The sequence below is a fragment of the Mycteria americana genome, chromosome 1 (genome assembly GCF_035582795.1).
Source record: "Mycteria americana isolate JAX WOST 10 ecotype Jacksonville Zoo and Gardens chromosome 1, USCA_MyAme_1.0, whole genome shotgun sequence".
In the NCBI taxonomy this organism is placed as follows: domain Eukaryota; kingdom Metazoa; phylum Chordata; class Aves; order Ciconiiformes; family Ciconiidae; genus Mycteria; species Mycteria americana.
This window is the reverse complement of record NC_134365.1, coordinates 2,884,087-2,901,469: the sequence shown is the minus strand read 5'-3', so window position 1 is coordinate 2,901,469 and position 17,383 is coordinate 2,884,087. Positions and strand designations below refer to the sequence as shown.

Here is a 17,383-nt window from a genome sequence, read left to right as displayed (position 1 = left end):
GCTATCACTGGCAGAATAGCCTTAGATTCAATACAACAGTTGAGAGACTTGCTATTTCAGCTGTCTGTGCTAGTAATTCCTACTATGCATACGTTGTAAGGCTTTTCTTGCTGAATACAATGGATAAAAGCATCAGGATTCCATAATTCAACATTTAAAAAAATAATCATATTGTAAGCAATGATGGGAAGGATTTTATGATTCTGCTTTCAACAGGATTAAGCATGCAGTGTTCTTTCAGAACAACTTAAGTTGTTCAGGTCCTGATCTTTACGGTTCATAAGTTTATTGTAAAGCTATTTTATCTGACAGTATGGGGAAATTTACTGGTATCCCTTTTATTTTCTTGGACAAAATAATTTCTAAATTCTTTCACCACACGTATTTCAATAAATGTCTTCTACCACTACAGAGGACAGTGCAATAATCATGTATTTCTACACATATTAGCTAGGTAAAAGGGTTTATAAACTAAAACATCTCTTTAGTTGGCAATTAGCGGTGACTTCTAAATGTAAAAGAATTACTAACTGCTATTGCACAGGCCAGCACTCCCAAACAGCACTCTCCATACTGTCAAGGCTACATAAATAGCAAATTTTGATGTTCAGTTCATCTACTACCATGATCTCTAAAGAGGATTCTCCAGCTGTGACTGCACACTCTCAGTGGCACTGAAAAGTCCATTTTACCCAATTACAGCTCTGGATTGCAGTCGTTTTGGACAGGAATAAGAAGATGCACAAAGCTGCTCATTGCTCTGAACCAGAAAGCCCTCTGCTGAGGATATTTTCAAATACCTTTCCATTGGTGAGAATACAGGCTCAGAGTAGTTAGCTTTAGGCATTGAATTTTATTGTCAAATGTCCGTGTGCCAACTGTTTGTGGGGCAGGGGACCCTGCTTTTACATAAATGTGGTTCAAAGCATAGGGAACAGGCCTTGCTACCCAAAGAAGGTAAGTGAAGACTTCTAATGAGTGACTAAATGCGATGAGTTAACATGAACAGGTAATGAGATAAATAATGATGTTATTTTCTCATATTGTGCATTCCATACACACAGTGCAAATGACTGTACACACTTATAAGGAATAACCTTCCCCTTTTTTCTTTTTTACAAATAAATGTTGGCAAAATATAAGTTTCTGTTCACCTAACTTTTCAGCCTAAACTGAAATCTTGTGTTCCATTCACACTCACGTATTGGTAACTCTAAATGATCTTGTCATGCCCTATGATACAGCCTGTCCTTTCGTAGCAAACCAATCTGAACAATCAATCAGGAGAAAGAGGGGCAAGGCAAATAAACATAAAGAAAGATAACGAAAGCTGGAGGATACAGCTTCGTGATGATGACACTTCATCAGCCTTCTGAAATTCAACCCCTTCACTACCACTTACACTATTTCCAAAGCCAGCTGCATACTCACAGCTCCAAATGCCAAAGGAAATTCTCTCTCTGCTTCGTGAAATTAAAAACCAACACTATTTTCCTTCCCATGAGCAACTAAATTAATGATAACCTGGCTTCTTGTGGTTTTAGTTTCTATTCTTCTTATATACACAATAACCTTACCTTCTCTCTCATGTCACAACTATTTGAGCAAAGAAGGTTAATTTTATGGCTCTCCTAGAGTTATGCACCAGCGACTGCCCACCAGCACACTTCTATTGACCGATCAGTAGCACAACATACTATAGGAGAGTTTTGCCTACCTGTCCTGTAGCAGGGTGTAATTGCAGGTCTCCCAGCCTCCCGAAGGGTCACGCAATAGGTAATGCTGTAAAACTGTCGTTCCAAATGACCATCCTGTACTAATATCATCACACATCAAAACCTGCATCCACCACTAATTTGCAACTACTCTTACTTAAAGCTATCACAAGAAATGTCAAATTTAAAAAGTTATCTTTGTATTTTACTAAAGAGTGGAGCAACTGCTTCTTTGTCCTATCCCACTGCTGTTGTCAAAGAATGGTGACTTTCTGCACCCAGATCCTTCCCTTTAGCTGCTGAATTTCAAACGCATGTAACAGCCAAGCATCAGAAAGCATGCCAGGAACAGCAGCACAACCACTAGCTCCAAGGCCTTCCAAAACCTAGTCTGGCCTATTTGTAGGCCTTGTCCCAAAGCATCTCCCCCCTTCATATTGACCCAAGCCCTCCCAAATCCCTGAGGCTCATTGATGCATAGGCTTTTCTGCAGCCTTGTAACTCCCCAGGATTCCCCACCTCTGCCTTTCTACGGCTGGACTCGATGATCTTAAGGGTCTTTTCCATCCTAAGTGATTCTATGATTCTGTATGCATCAGGTACGGCTGTAGAAGCTCTTGCTGCAAGTCTCCACACATCATTGTCTCCTCCAAGCTCAACCCTATCATCAAACCATCTTTCCTTTCTCACCAACAATGCTCCAAATTTTTTTCCAGACAGGGTTACGCACAGGCAGACACACCAAGAGGTACCATTCCCTTCCTGGCCAAGGAGACCAGCCCTTCTGAAGGGAAGGCACTGGTGAAGAAATCCAGTAAGAAGGAGGGTGGAAAGATGAATACAGAACTTTCAAAGCACTAGTAAGGTGGAAGGATATGGGATTCAGAGAAGCAAATCTACAATTAAACTAGGAAATGACAATACTGACGGAAAAAGAATATGGACAATAATGATGGAAAAGGTATGGGTGCTTGCTGGAAAGAGACACCTTTGTAACCATTCTGCAGCAGATCCACATCCAGTAAGGAGCTTCCCCCATCTGTCCTGAACACATCCTTTTGTGGAAATTTCTAGGAGTGCAACAAAAGTCTTAATGTTCAAATAAAGTAAGCTGCAACATGCATTGCAGGATACATCAGTAGTTATTTTCACTTTGCAAATCAGTTCAACAGTACAAAGATAATCTACAATATATAACGCTGGTCAATGGTCATATCGAGAAACACTGCAATGGTACCATTGTCACCAATCCATTTGCAAATTTTCAGAAAACATGTAAATAAATAAATTATCCTTGAGATATCCATCTCCCTGACTACTTTGGATAAAACTGGTTACTAACTTTGAATGTGATTCTGGGAAAGAGGGAAGATAAAAACAAGTTATATAAGAGGCCATAATACAATGATACTGTGCAAAAAGCAAGCAGTAAGTGTGTCTGTACAGGCAAAGGTTAATGAAAGAAAAGGAAAAAAAAGTGTTTCACCCAAAGATAACACTCATCAATACATCTGCTGATCCCATTAACCAGATTTCTCAGTGGTTGGAGTTGCATGGAAAGATAAATCAAGATGCCAAACTTCTACATTGCGCATTTAAAGCAATCTAACAACTTAGCACTAAATTTTAAAGGGAGTAAAAATTTTCCAGCAGAAGCTGACTATTCAGCAAAAAAGTGTAACCATCTCCAAATCAAGTCATGATTTTATTTATCGATGACATGGGCACTGAAACTGTGCACAAAGTCTGAAAGCAATCACTTCACCTAAAATTACGTACAAAGAAGCCTGCAGTGATAAATAAGTGGATCTTTAACAGCTGTTGAGGCTCGCTCAAATCTAATCTCCTGTTCATTCATTCAACTTATAACAACAGGCTGATCCATGGATGTTTTGTATCAGTGCAGAGAAAACAGTAATTCCAGAATTTGTTTATTCAGCTCAGATGCAAACTACGGCACATTCAGTCTCATCGCTGCTGACTCGAGAAGGATACAAGGAAAAGTTTAAATCCAACTCAAAAGTATAAGAACCTTTAAACAACATTTGTAACAAGGTCCCATAAATGAGAATCCCTGACTAAGAAAGGGAAGCACAGGAGAATGTGTAAGTACTTTCTTATGTCTTGAGGGTAACAGTTCCAGTTTCCTACATCCCATGCAGCAGCGTGTTTATTCTAGAGAACAATCTGAAAGTCAAGTTTTAGTAACAAAGTGACAGAACACTTATTTCATGTAACATTAATGGTAGGACACAAGAAGTCAGATCAGAAATAGTCAGTGTACACATTTCAAATACATGCACCACAAAAGCATCAAGGGCACTTGCACAGAAGCAAGGATTTGTTTCTGTTGAGGAAAGCGGAGGTGACTTACAAAGCACTGTAACGTGTCTTCTTTCAACTTCAGCAAAACCAGTTTTATATTTAATTGCCCGCAGACAGCTACAGTATTGTCAACTTTGAAATGTGGTAACTGAAATATTTTCAGCCCAATATTTAGCACTGTATTACTGCTTGTAATAATAACTGAAACTGATTGTAAACAATATGAAACTATGCTGTTTATGACTATTTTCATTATGGAGAAAGTTCCATAAAAATAAAGGACAAATGCTGAAATGTTTAAAATTCTGACAACAACAATAATCTAACACCTACATTTTTAATAAGGGGTCACGAGATCTGCTAACAAAAACAATGTTTTCAAATGACTGGTCTCTAAACTGATGTAATACTTAGACCATCTCCACCACTGATAGCTTTTTAGTGTCATAAGTTGTTAGCAGTAAGAAAAACAAGATACTACACAAGGATGTAGTGAGTAGCAGTATTGCCAAAAACAAGCAGATCTACTTCCATTCCAGGAATAAACTGCCTTGAGTAGTCACCAAGTAGCACGTTAACCCAGCATGAACGAGCAAATGCAAGAGATAGTAGCATCTCAAATACTAGAAAGTGAATTCAGGAATTTAATATAAGGTGCAGTAAAAAAGAAAGAGGCTGTTCTAGCGGGCAAGAGATCAGATATGAAAATCCTAAGGAGAAAGAGTAATCTGATGGTCAGCAAAGATGCTTCCAGTTAATTCAGAAATATATAAGGTTCACTTTTTCTTCCGAGTAAAACATTCTCTCCTCTCCTCCGCAAATGACAGAGCAGATTGAAAGGATCCAGTGTGTTCAGAAATCTCTTCAGCAGACAGACTGGCACAGAAACAGAAGATTGGTCCTCACTCAAAACTTAGTTGACAAAGTGATGTGATATCCAGTGCTGCTTCTCCAAAAATTACAGTTTCCTTAGGTTTCTGTTTAGCATTGAAGTCACTCTTCTATATAATCACTGCCTTTATTAATTTTTTCTACCAATTTCTGCAGATACTACTTTTTCTACTTAAATTCCAGAATACTCAGTGCCATCCCCCTCCGTTGAGAAATGTCACTTAGTAACATCAGGGATAATCGAGTCCTTTCTCCTACGATAAGCTGCCTCCTCACCAAAAAAAGAAAGAGAAGAAAAAAAAAAAACAAAAGAAGAAAAAAAAAAAAAACCAACGTCAAGCATCTTGGATGAACCACTCATCTCAAATCTTTCTGTACAAAGCTCCACAGATCAAAGGACAAATACATGCCTTGCACAGGATGGGATGAACCACCATATCTCGCCCCTAGCCTAAATGACTAGCTTAGATTAGATGCTTATTTCTCAGATGATTAACATGAGGTGAAATCAAACACAGTTAATGAAGCTAAAAATGAGAATCAGATAAACTGGCTTCATGAAGCATTGTCAGAGGCACACAACAAACCTTGCAATCAAAGGGAAGGAAGAATGCCCTTCCTCTAGTTTTTGAATTTAGATTTCAAAAAACAGGTAGTAATATCCAAAAAATGCAATTTTCAGTCTGGTGTTCCCCAAAATTTTAGTAATACATCTCAACATGAGATCATTGAAAATCAAGGAGTTCAGTACACATGCAAACCAGTCTTGGAAAAAAAATTGTAGCAGTAGCTGAAACTGCATACTTTTCCCCTGAGGCAGAAGAAAAAAGTCTCTAAGTGGTTACCTCCTGTTTAACTAAAAAACAACTAGTACAAAGCTTTCAAGAAGCAGCACAATACAATATACTTAACCTGCCTAATCTGACAAGTGATGAAGAGTTTTAGTAACACTTCGCTGCAGCCTGAAGATGAAAGAATAAAACAAAGCTTTTCTTTTCATCTTAATGCGATAAACCATACATTTAAAGTATTCTTTAATATCACACTGAAGATTCTCTAACCGGCAAATAAATTTCGATGGAAAGAAAAGTTGCATTCACTATTAAAACCACAAGGTTTTATTACTTGCAGGTCTCCTTGTCCTGTACAACAATCTCTTACCAGTTCATTGGAGACTTGGTTTAGAAATATTTTGATACATTCTCTCCTTATAGCAGTTCCTCACTTTTTATTTTATTGAAAGTTGTAGTCAGTGGAGAGATAATTTGGATAACAATATATTTTACTATAAAACCAGAGAGGATGCTATACAGCAGAATGACAATTTTCTTGCATAGTGCTATCAAGACTAATACTGGTGAAAGCAAACAGTTCTAATTTAGTCATTGGTTTTATTTCATTAAAATTACCAATATTTATTTTATTCTTTAAGATAGCAAAATCATTCAAACTGCTCCAAATTACTTCTATTCTAACAATCCTTTAAATTACATACCCTTTTATCTTAGCCAGCTATCTGGTCTTTTTGACCTATAATCCCAGGAAGGTCTCTGAAGGACAAAGGAGAAATAGCTGGATTTTATTCTGCTGCCCAGACACAGCACAAGCTAGAGGAGTCAAAGGCTGAAATTTCAGGGGAAATATTAAATAGTTCAATGCCTACTACTGTCAATCTTCACATTTAAGTCTCAATATGAACCGAGAACTTGAGCACACGTGAACTGTGATTTCTGCAAGAACATACACGGGAGATTTCTAACAAGGACCGCAATAAACGTGTCCCAAACAGGCATCTTCCTCTGTCAAATTCTGATTTCTAATAGATAATGTAACTGAAATTAATTTAAAGGGGAGGAGGGGGGAAGACACAAAAAAACATGTTGCCAGATAGATTTTTATTTAACTCTCACATTTAAAAAAAAAAACACTCACACAAAACCAACCCAAAAAAACCCACATTGTCTTTCCGCAAGTCTGCCTCATAAACATTTGATAAATTCTGGCTGCATTTTTGAAAAGTTCAGCCTACGGCTAAGCTCTGTCTATGCTCAAAGGTCTAAAACTTTGCCAGTATTGAACTACAAAACAATTCAGTACTCAGAACTAGTAAAAGGCAATGGCACCAATTCCATGCATAAATGCATAACCGTTTAGTCCTTAAAACTCATTATTACATGCTGTTTTGTAAAGGGCTCCATGAACTGTGCACAATCTCTTTTTCCCAGGTTAATTTTTTTCTCTGTGTTTTTAGAGACAGCTTCCCTGGCTTTCTTAATTAAGCTTACTGCAGCACTATAAATTAACACAAGAATCACACGCCAGCCACCAACAGTTGTTTTTCAACATGATTTTCTGCTAACTACTGGAAGATTATGTTTTAGCATGCACGAATCTTGTGCTTCCACATCAAAAAGCAGGTGGTTCTAACTTTTAACTCGCAAACCATTTCTAAGCAAATACTTTGGATATGCTTGTTATACTAGCTACAACAAAAATTGCTTTATATGTGTACCACACAACTACTCCAAAAGATTTTTAGAGCAAACGTCTGCACTCAGTAAACCCTAATAGAGCACATGCAGCCTTAAGCAGAATAGCATGAAATTTAATTTCAACAAATCCACTAGAGACCAAAAGCACACAGTACGTGGTACATAAGAATTACCTGTTTCTCAGAATATATAGAAACAAAAATGACACTTCTAAATGAACACCTATTGAAAGATAAATTCTGCCTATCTGCAAAAAGCCACACACACAGAAAACCATTTGTAAAAGAAAAAAAACTACAAAAGAAGCTGACTATCATCGGAATGAATCGACCTCAGCCTGAGACCTAGTTACTTATGCATATGAGTAGGGGACAGGACCTGACACATTCAGTGCTCTTTCTTTAAATTTCATTTGGAATATCAAAAGTCCTCTATCAGTTGTAAAATGAGAACCCCTAAATAAATCAAATGTCCCCCTAATATTTGACAATATTCATGGGATATGGCTTTCTCCCTGACCTGGGGGCGGGGAACAACAAACTACAACCACAAAACACAACTCAATCCTACAAGCTCTGAAAACCCTAATTCCTCCATTTGCAGAACCCTTGCAAGCCTTGGGATTCGTTTCTTTAGTTTCCTTTACAACACTGAATAACAACAAATAAAGCAATAGCGGGAGCAGGAGGAGAGAAGGGGAGGGGAATCAATTACTGCAATTCTAGCCTTAAATGCCTCCCACACACGGACCACTTTTTTATAGTAAGTTGAACATGATCATTTCATTACAATGAAAGAAAGAAACAGAGGGAGAGAGGAAGGGAGAGACAGAGAGACCTCTTCTACATTTGGCCTGTCTTCCAACTGCACAATCAAACTTAAACCACATTTCTATCATGTCAAACTCCAGGTTAACATTAACACAAATGTCATTTCTTGGAGCATATTTAAGTGTCTGTATTTCATGCAGTCCACTACTATACTAAGATATAAATAAGGTATTTCAGAGGGTTGGTTGGGTTGACTTTTTTTAATTGTTATTACTAATTTACCTGTAAAAAGTTCTTTTTTGTTTAGGAAAAAAAAACATTAATCCTTCCTTGAACAGCATAAAATATTATTTCCGTATTAGAGGGGAAAAAAATAATTCTAGACTACAAAAGCTTGCAGATTGTTTCACCTTGCAACACTTTCGTTCTGAAGATCCAGTCCAGACCACGTGAGCCATGCCTGCACCGTCCAACTCCATTAATTGCACAATCATGCTTACTCCCTTCCACCACTACCGGCACTTGAACGACCAGTGGTGAAGTTGCTCAAGCAGCTGATTCAGGAAAGAAAAACTTAAGTTTGACACAATCTGCAAAGCTGTTCCAAAAGGTGGTTGTCACCAAAAAAGAAAAGTGACACTATTGCTCCTGTGTGTGCTCCTGCTTCCCTTCTCTGAACACACAAAGTTCAGCTGAGGGAGCTAAGCTGGTACAAAACTCTTCTTGTAGGGTGCTTCTGGATGGTTTAGATCACTGGACACCAAGTTATTATAGGAACAGACATGATCAGATGTGAGAATGTTAGATGAGGTTAGTTGTAACATCAGACTACAGCTTTAAAACATGACATTTGCATAAGAACTTCCAACACCTTTTACCATCCGTTCTTGTTCTACCTTTGGACATTTGTTTAAAACATCTGTTGTTCCGCAGGATGTATCAGCACTCAAAACGCAATTGAAGTCGGCAGCCCAAAGGCGCAGTCTTGATGACAGCTCAAAAATGGTATTTCAGCGAAGAATCAAAACACTACTTTTGAATTAGCATTACACTGAATTACATTAGCAACAAAAGGAGGGCTGAGGAGAATCTCCATCCTTTATTGGATGCAGGGGGGAAACATAGTGACAAAGGATGAGGAAAGGGCTGAGGTACTTAATGCCTTCTTTGCCTCAGTCTTTAATAGTAAAACCAGTTGTTCTCAGGGTACCCAACCCCTGAGCTGGAAGACAGGGACAGGGAACAGCATGAAGCCCCCAAAATCCAAGGGGAAATGGTTAGTGACCTGCTACACCGCTTAGACACACACACAAGTCTATGGGGCCAGATGGGATCCACCCAAGAGTACTGAAGGAGCTGGTGGAAGTGCTCACCAAGCCCCTTTCCATCCTTTACCAGCAGTCCTGCCTAACCAGGGAGGTCCCAGCTGACTGGAGGTTAGCAAATGTGATGCCCATCTACAAGAAGGGCCAGAAGGAGCATACGGGGAACAACAGGCCTGTCAGTCTGACCTCGGTGCCAGGGAAGGTTATGGAGCAGATCATCTTGAGTGCCATCACGTGGCACGTACAGGACAATCAGGTGACCAGGCCCAGCCAGCATGGGTTTATGAAAGGCAGGTCCTGCTTGACTAACCTGATCTCCCTCTATGACAAGGTGACTCACTTAGTGGATGAGGGTAAGGATGTGGATGTTGTGTACCTAGACTTCAGTAAAGCCTTTGACAGCATTTCCCACAGCATTCTCCTGGAGAAACTGGCTGCTCATGGCTTGGACGGGTGTACTCTTCGCTGGGTAAAAAACTGGCTGGATGGCTGGGCCCAAAGAGTGGTGGTGAATGGAGTTAAATCCAGTTGGTGGCCGGTCACAAGTAGTGTTCCCCAGGGCTCTGTGTTGGGGCCAGTTCTGTTTAATATCTTTATCAATGATCTGGACGAGGGGATCGAGTGCACCCTCAGTACGTTCGCAGACAACACCAAACTGGGCAGGAGTGTTGATCTGCTGGAGGGAAGGAAGGCTCTACAGAGGGATGTGGACAGGCTGGATCGATGGGCCAAGGCCAACTGTATGGGGTTCAACAAGGCTCAGTGCAAGGTCCTGCACTTGGGTCACAGCAACCCAATGCAACGCTACAGGCTTGGGGAAGAGTGGCTGGAAAGCTGCCTGGTGGAAAAGGACCTGGGGGTGTTGGTCAACACTTGGCTGAGTATGAGCCAGCAGTGTGCCCAGGTGGCCAAGGCAACCAACAGCATCCTGGCTTGTATCAGAAATAGTGGAACCAGCAGAACTAGGGAAGTGATCATGCCCCTGTACTGGTGAGGCCACACCTCAAATCCTGTGTTCGGTTTTGGGCCCCCCACTCCAAGAGAGACACTGAGGTGCTGGAGCGTGTCCAGAGAAGGGCAGAGAAGCTGGGGAAGGGTCTGGAGCACAAGGCTGATGGGGAGCGGCTGAGGGACCTGGGGTTGTTTAGCCTGGAGAAAAGGAGGCTGAGGGGAGACCTCATCGCTCTCTACAACTACCTGAAAGGAGGTTGTAGAGAGGTGGGGGTCGGTCTCTTCTCCCAAGTAACAAGCTATAGGACAAGAGGAAACGGCCTCAAGTTGCACCAGGGGAGGTTTAGACTGGATATTGGGAAAAATTTCTTCAATGAAAGGGTTGTCAAGCACTGGAACAGGCTGCCCAGGGAAGTGGTGGAGTCACCATCCCTGGAGGTATTTAAAAGACGTTTGGATGAGGTGCTTAGGGACATGGTTTAGTGGTGGACTTGGCAGTGTTAGGTTAACGTTTGGACTCAATGGTATTAAAGGTCTTTTCCAACCTAAACGATTCTGTGATTCTATCAGTTGGACAAACATTGGGAATACGGTACAACAGAATATGACAGGCACATCAAGGTTTTTGCATTCCCACCTTAAAAAAATTCTGCTCCTAAGTGAGACGAGCATTCACAAGGTTCTAGATGTTCCTCTTATACAATTATGTACCTTTTCCATATTCAACAATCCAAGTCTTTTAAACAATTACATTAGGGCTTTTAGCCAATTCTCTAGTATTTTCATCATGTCTACCCAACCCACCATTAATTATGCACTATCTTTTTGATGAGGCTAATACTGTCCTTTAAGGACAGAGTGAACTAAGCCCTCCCACTGCCCTGAACTCCAGATTACTATGAACTAAAACAAAAACAAATGTACAAGTCACATTATTTGCTAGCTTTTCCTTTTAATTTCAGTATCATTTTACAAGGACATACCCAGCCACCTGAAAGCATTCACAGAACACCCTGCATGTCACTCAGAGTGAGAACTTTAATTTATGCAATACTTGCTTCATCTCCCATGCATAATTCTATCTTCTCTATACCCCTGCAATCCAGTGACATAATGTCAGACTCAACTAAAGATTTGCTGCTACAGTGACAGCATTAAAAGTTTGGCATCTTTAGCAGTCTAGTGAGTTACAAGACGTTTCACCTTTTGATAATAAAATACTTCCATCAATAGTGAACCCTTAACCCAAAGACTATCAATATACATCACTGAAAATAAAGTTATCTTCAAGAAACTTGGTGACAACTAAGTGGCAATATAGCAAGCCACAGGAGAGCAGGAGTGAGCACTGCAGCACCACATATGAAAGAATACCCAATGCATGATCTAAATTTGAGCAAGCATCAAAAAACATATACCCTGAGCAGACTACTGCCTGGGTGTCAGAAGCAATGACGTCCTGATGAAGCTGTCCTTCTTCTACATGTCAATGTATTACACCATATATCTACTTCCTTTATCAAGGGCAGTAGGATGAACCTTACTCAACAAAACTGCCAAATATTCTTTGGAATATATTCCTGCCGTAACAGCTACGTTAGAGGCTTCCAAGATTTTTCAGACCAAAAGCCTATCACAAGTCATCAGTATTTCTCACAAATATCTCTGCATCCCTCTGAAAAACATTTTTTTTTTTTAAACCCCCCCCAGTAAGAGGGAAATCAAACCAAAACCACAAGTACACTATTGAAAAACACCCCAATATTATTCTGTAAGATGCAAATTGTGGCCTTCCAGGCTACTAGTGGTCCACAGACCAGCTCAATTTGTTGACTGGGGTTTCCTACTTTATTTATTTCACAGAGGTTTTCAGTACCAGTTAACTTTAAAGCCTCCTTCTAAAGAGATGTAAAGCTGTACCTAGAGGAGGGCAAAATAAACACTACCAAATGGAGAGATCAAGCCCTCATGGTTGCTGCTACAGGAAGAAAGGTCACAAATCCATGTCAGTGGCTGACAGGAACTGCCTGAGATTTTCAGGTGTCTCACAGCAAACTAAACAGCAGGGAATCAGCCCAGGCATCGCTAAGTCTCTGTTGGTTTCCTCTTCTAAAAATAAGAGGAATTCTACAAAATAAAACCACAGAAACATGAGTTTACTTCATCTTTCAGCTTATGTAAAGAAAGCGTTGTTGCAACAAAAAAGTAGATGAAAACAAATAATACATTAAAGGGCACAGAGCTAACAGGACTTATTTGCAGAGGATTCTTGATTAACAGGCATAAGTTTAGCCAAATTCCGTAAACTTCCACATACTCATAAAAAATGAAAATACAAAACAATTCAAAGTTACAAGCAATAAAACAGAGCCTCCCACAACATTTATCATGAGGTATCCCAGTTTTACTTTTTTTCATGCAACATCTGACTATCCACAATTACTGGTACCATCTGTACATGCTGTAATTCTTCAAATAAAAATCTTCCTAAAAGCCAGACAAGGAACAAGGGCAACGACTACAGTGTAAGAGTTCAGCCACATTCTCTTGGGCTGCACATGGCAAGAGACCATCCTAGGTGGTAACAATGGTCTCTTCTCATGATATAAGGATTAAAATGCTCTGTTGCACTTGGCAAACTTATTTTTAGACCCTACCATTAAATCACAGCATCACACAATCATTCAGGTTGGAAGGGGCCTCATGAAGTCATCTTGTCAAACTCTGCTCAAAGCAGGGTCAGCCTTGAGATTCGACCAGATTGCTCAGGGGTTTATCCACTCACATCTTGAAAGCTTTCAAGGATGGAGGCTGCATACCCTTGCTGGGAAACCTCTTCCGATGCCTGACTGGTCTCATCATGACAAAGTTTTTCCTTATTGCCACTCAACCTCTCCTGCTTCAATGTCCACTGTCTCTTGTCCTCATACAATGCATCACCATGAAAAGCCTGTTGCCAGCTTCTCAATAAGCCCCAGAGGTATGGGAAGGCTGATATTAGGCCTCCTCAAAGCCTTCTCTGCTTGACCTTGAACAAGCCAAGTTTCCTCAGCATCTCCTCACAGGGAAGGCACTCCAGTCCCTGACCTTTGCTGAACTTGTTCCAGCTGATCAATGGCTTCTACTGGGGGGCCCAAAACTGGATGCAAGTATTCAGGATGTGATCTGTAAAGTGCTGAATAGAAGAGGATAATCACGTCCCTCTATCTACTAGACAGGCTCCTGTTCATACAACCCAGGATGCTCTTAGCTTTCTTTGCCACCTGGGCACAAAGCTGGCTCACACACACCATGCTGCCTGCCAGGATGCTCAGCTCCTTTTCAGCAGTTACTCCTCAGACAGGCAGGCCCCAGCCTGCACTGTCGCAAGAGATTGCTCCTTCCTCAGTGCAGGACTTGGCATTTGTCGTTGTTGAATTTCTTGAGGTTTCTGTTGGCTCATTCCTCCAGCCAGTCTAGGTCCCTCTGGAGAGTAGCCCTGCTCTCGAGCATATTGACTGTCCCTCCAATTTGGGGTGATCTGCATTGAGAAGCGTGTACTCCATCTTCTCCTCCAGGACATTGATAAAGCTGTTAAACAGGACAAACTCCTGCAGAACCCCACATGATACCAGCCTCCAAGTGGAGTATGACCCATTAACCACAATCCTCTGACCCTGACCATCCAACCATTTTTTTTTTTTAACCTAATTTGTTGTCCAGTCATCCACACCGCAACGTTTTAACTTGGATATAAGAATATTGGGAGAGACAGTGTTGAACACCTTGCTGAAGTTGAGGTAAATGACACCTACTGCCCTCCCCTCATCCACCAATCCACACATTTTGTAGTCTGCCTCTGCTTCCACCTCCTGCTGACCTCATTTTTACACTGAAGCTCTATCATGAGCTCCCTGTTTAACCAGACCAGCTTCCTGATATATCAATTAATTTTTCAGAGTACTGGAATGGACTGTTCTTGCATTAGGAAGAGGTTGTCCTTAAGGACCTCGCAGCTTTCCTGAGCTTATCCCTCAGAGCTGCCTCTCATGGGATCCCACCAACTAGCTCTCTTCATAAGCTGAAGTTTGCTCTCCTAAAGTTCAGTTAAATCCTGGTTGCATCTCCAACTAGGACCTAATTCTTCAAATACTTATCCCTGTACATCTCAACAATAGTTCCCTATACGTTTCTGATTGAGCCAAGATAGCCTGGGCCACTGAAACTCCTCCAGAAGACATGGACACCAACACAAAGTACACAATTAAAAGGCATCATTCCACACAAATGAACAAGGCTAAGAAATACACTTTTCTCCACTGGAAACATGCCAGGTCTAACCCAATTTCTGAGGAGGCATCAGCGGTGCTCACTTTATTACACACCTACACAATACATAGTACTTTAAGACACAGGTCCTTTATCAATTTGTTTTCATGAGGACAGTATAGTAACAATAACAGATAATACAGTTACAAATATAAAAAGAAAAGAGAAAAATCCTCTGTAACCTCAGCATAATCTGTTTCTGCAAAGGGAAAAAAATGGCTGAGATGCAGAGACTCTCGATAACTTAAGCATTTGTTTTTTTTTTTTCCATAATAGACTATTAGCTTTTCAGATATCCACTAAGCTAAAATGAATTAAACCATTCCCTTTGTCTGTTATGACTAAAGCTTTAGGTATAACACACACTCAGAAAAAAAAAGTACTCGTTGTCTGACCAAATTACTTCTCATCAATATTGCTTTAGGAATTACAGACATACTTTAAAGATTTTACACTTGTTAAATATTTTAGTGCATTTAATATTACTCAGAAGTCAAAAAATGATCCAAGCAAGCTAGGATGCTTTAAGACATAGTATTTAGATGTCAGATTTCATTGTAAGTGTATGTAATTTCATTTTCGGACCCCAAACTGAAGTCAATAAATTCATCACATATTGGCAAGCAACAAGATACACATTCTTTCATGTAGTCTAATCCATTATTCCTCCACCAAAAGCTATCAAAGACTTGACTTAAAGCAAGGGCTGTTTTTAATAGCTCTGATGTTTCTCCCTCTAGACATCTTTTTTGTTTTTGTAGAAAAGTGTTATTTGCCTAGAAGATATAAATGCAGGCTAACAAACTGTCAAGTTCAAAAGTTGCCCAGCTGGTAATCCAAAAGCCAGGGCCAGCCTCCAAACACCACCATCCTTGGAAAACTCTCTTCAGAAGCCGTGAGTGATCCACTGTCAGAAAAACAAGTCTCTATCACCACATTCATAAACAGGAGGGGAGGAGCTGCCTGGAGAGAGGCGTCTCATTAACGGTGCGAGAGGCTTTACCAAGAAACCAAGCTCCGGCACTGCTGCATCACAGAAGGAAGATCTCCAGATTTGCGATCCAGCCCCCACAGCCATTGACAGAGTAGTTCAATATTAAGTGACCAGAGCACTAGCTTTGAAGCGAGTGCCCTTCCTGTAATGACCCCTTATCAGAAAGGCAGACTCTGACAACTTAGATGTAGCTACAAAATAAATAAATAGGTTGACTGTTTTTACAGCATCAAAGAAATTCAATAGTTTGTAATTCTTCATAAAAAAAGCATTCAATGAAAGAGGAATGGATGGTAAGGTAACATGTACTTAAGTATAATTTAATCCTCTTAAATACATATCATTTTAGCAACTGAGGTGTAACACTGATTATACTTGCCTGGGGAAATACAAGTACTTCAGCTAAATCACTAGTTCTTAAAGCAAAAGTACACATAAGGTTTCTCAACCTTGCGAAGGGTCAAGCAATTCATTAAGCCTTTCAATAAATAAATAAAATTTTTTTTAAAAGCACTATTTCCAACACAAAGAGAAACAAAATAAAAGGATCAGATATGTACATACTGTGAATTAGCAAAGACTTATGAGATATTACAGGCTTCATCTCTAGTCACCACAGCCCAAAAGTCACAGATGCTTATTCACAAGACTACTTCCATAAGCCTAGTTTAAGGATGAAAAAGCAACAAGCACCACCACGAAAGTAGGTAGGATGTGCAAGTATTATGTTATATAAATCCTATACCTAGAAGAATTTCTTCACCACAGTAAAATACATATACATGATGAGAAGGCTACTATTTAAAAAGAAAAAAAGATGGACAATCTGGCAGTCCGTGCATGAAATGACAGCTCTATTCCATACAAACCTTACTTAAGGAAGCAATACATTCTAAGCAATTTTGTTGAGCAAACTACATCTCACAAGCCAGGTGACAGTTTAAGTAATTTTTAGCACTGATATTTTCTTTGCCTCCACTATGCCACAGTCTTCCTATTCATAAAGTGGAAAAACAAACCTCTAAAACAGCATCATTTGGGAGCCCCAATATTTGTAAAACATCCCGTGTTGGATTTGCCTGACACGGTCAGATGTAAGCATCTGACCTCTTCACCCCAGTATTCCTAGAGGGCAATTCATCTCATCCACAAGTAGAATTCTCAAATAAACCAGATGAATCGTCCCCAAAAACATCTTTTTTCTTTCTACTGCCTACAGAGGGAGCCCAGCTCGATAGACACGTACACCATAGACACCTTCAATTCAGCAACCGGAAACCAACTTCCTACGCTTTAGCCAAAAGATGCTGCATTCTGTTCATTCAAGTCTTGCTGCAAGGCCCACTACTGCCACAGGACTTGTTTTTAATCAGTGTGTTGAGTTTTGGTGCGATTTTTTTTGTAATTATCGAGGCACAATGCCTTAGGGAATACTGATATCATTAATATTTCTGGAGCACTGATAAGAAGCCTTACTTGAACCTTACAGGTTTCACATAGTCCCAAACATAAATCTCATGCTCCAGTCTCTGCCGTTCATTTTCACTCCTTCAGTAGCTACGTTGTGTTCACTGTGCTGAACTATTTTAAATTAGAGTACGGGCTGCCTGGC

The 17,383-nt window shown here is 40.2% G+C and overlaps 1 protein-coding gene across 3 annotated transcripts in view; it reads right to left on the bottom strand.

The window, feature by feature from the left end:
* The window catches only part of CHCHD3 (coiled-coil-helix-coiled-coil-helix domain containing 3), a 160,748-nt gene that overhangs the window by 140,675 nt on the left and 2,690 nt on the right, over positions 1-17,383 (bottom strand). The gene's annotated exons all lie outside the window — the stretch shown is intronic.